The sequence below is a fragment of the Petaurus breviceps genome, unplaced genomic scaffold, assembly GCF_028583685.1.
Source record: "Petaurus breviceps papuanus isolate PSGF00001 unplaced genomic scaffold, PetGlider_PUasm1.0 47, whole genome shotgun sequence".
Lineage (NCBI taxonomy): Eukaryota > Metazoa > Chordata > Mammalia > Diprotodontia > Petauridae > Petaurus > Petaurus breviceps.
The window spans coordinates 15,158,505-15,160,478 of record NW_027186349.1 but is presented as its reverse complement, the minus strand read 5'-3'; positions in this window follow the sequence as shown (position 1 = coordinate 15,160,478).

Here is a 1,974-nt window from a genome sequence, read left to right as displayed (position 1 = left end):
TCACAGAGTACAAAAAGGTCAAAAGTTCCCCACCCCTGGGTCACAATTGAATCTACCCCAGAGTTATAACAAGTTTATGCACAGCACTTAATACCAAAATGGAGGTCTTTTCTTCATCTTGACAAGAGGCAACTTCTCACCAATCTTTGTTCCTGGGCAGACAAAGTTTAGGAAGGCCACAAGATACATTGCCAGTCTCTTCATTAATTCATCCTCTGTCTGCAGAACAGTCCTAGGACCCCTGAAAACATGAGCAAAACCCTCTCCAGGATTTCTGTAAACATACAACAAGAAAATCCTTCTTCAGGGCTTTGGATCCAACAGCAAGGTTCCAAGAATTCTGCAACAACAGCACTGTCCTTCACCAGTGGACAGTATTCACTCTCTGTCTGCAGAATGGTACCAGTAGCTCTGAACCAACAGAGAGGTTCTCAACCTTCTGCAACAACATCACTGTCCTTTACCAGTGGAGAGTGTTCACTCTTTGTCTGCAGCACAGTGTCAAGAGCTCTGAACGAACAGAAAGGTTCCCAGACTTCTGCAACAACAGCACTGTCTTTCACCAATGGACAAATCTGGCAAAATAATATCAAAACAGACAAAGTACCAGCATAAAAGCCATGTTTCCTCAGTCCTTGGCAACTCTGGGTGGCAGGTTTCAAAAATGGTGGGCAATCCAAAGTGGCCTTCAGAAATTCTCTCAGTCTCTCTCTGCCTCCAAAGGTGCTGCTTCCAAAAAGTTCTTTTGCCTCTCTCTGTTCTTGTGTCACTCTAACTCTATGTAATCAGTTCCTCCCAAGTTCAGCCCTCTCTTTTAACATCAACAAGACCATCCCACAAGTGGGATTAACAAGCTCTGGGTTTTAACACCAAAAACCAAGCCAATACAGAGGGATCTTTATATTCCATTACTATTACACACCTCACTCAGTGTTCCCTTATAACCCCCCCTCCCTTTTCCTCCCCTTTTCCCTTACTACACCCTCCCTACAAACCACTCCCACCCCCCTTTCATAGCCCTTTCCCTCTCCTACTGCCTGTAGGATATTTTTATACTTAATGAAGTATGTTATTTCTTCTCGCTCCAAGAGTGACAGGAACAAATCTCATGCCAAGCTCCTCTCCCTCCCCTCTTTCCCTCTAAAATGATACTTTTTGTGTTTCTTCTCCATAGAGTCCTATGCTTAACTGGTTGTTATTCCCTACTTGTACCAGAACCAATGAGGGAAAAGCTCATATGCTTTCCAACTCTCTCCTTTTTTTTTTCTCTGCTACACAGCTTTTATGCCTCTGTGTGGCATAATTTATCCTTTCCCACTTCATGCATTCCCTTTCGTCCCTTGCATTCCCTTTGTAGCCCTTAATAAGATTTTTTTTAATTGTCATTTTGTGTATTTTATACTTATACCCTCTACTTGTCTATAACCAGATTGCTCTTATCAAATAGCAGGGTGTGTGTGTGTTCTCCTTGTTTACCTTTCTAAGTCACTGTTGCATATCATAATTGGAGGTTAAATTTTCCATTGAGTTTTGGCTTTTTTATGAGGAAGGTCAGGAACTCTGTTATGTCGTTGAATGACCATCTCTTTGCCTGGATTCTTCCAGTCTCAGATTCTGCTCAGTCTCGCTGAGTATGTGATCCTTGGTTGTAAACCGAGCTCTTTTGCCTTCTGGAAAATTGTATTCCACTGCCTCTGATCTTTCAGTGTAGAGGCTGCCAAATTCTGTGCAATCCTCACTGTGGACCTTTGATATTTGAATTGTTTCTTTCTGGCCACTTGAGGTATTTTCTCTTTTATCTGGTAGTTCTGGAGTTTGGCCACAGCATTTCCAGGACTTTTTATTTTGGGATCTCTTTCAGCAGGTGTCCGGTGGATTCTCTCGATTTCTATTTTACCCTCAGGTTCTAGTATCTCAGGGCAGTTTTCCTTAACAAGCTCTTGGAGAATGTTGTCCAGGCTCATTTTTTTCATG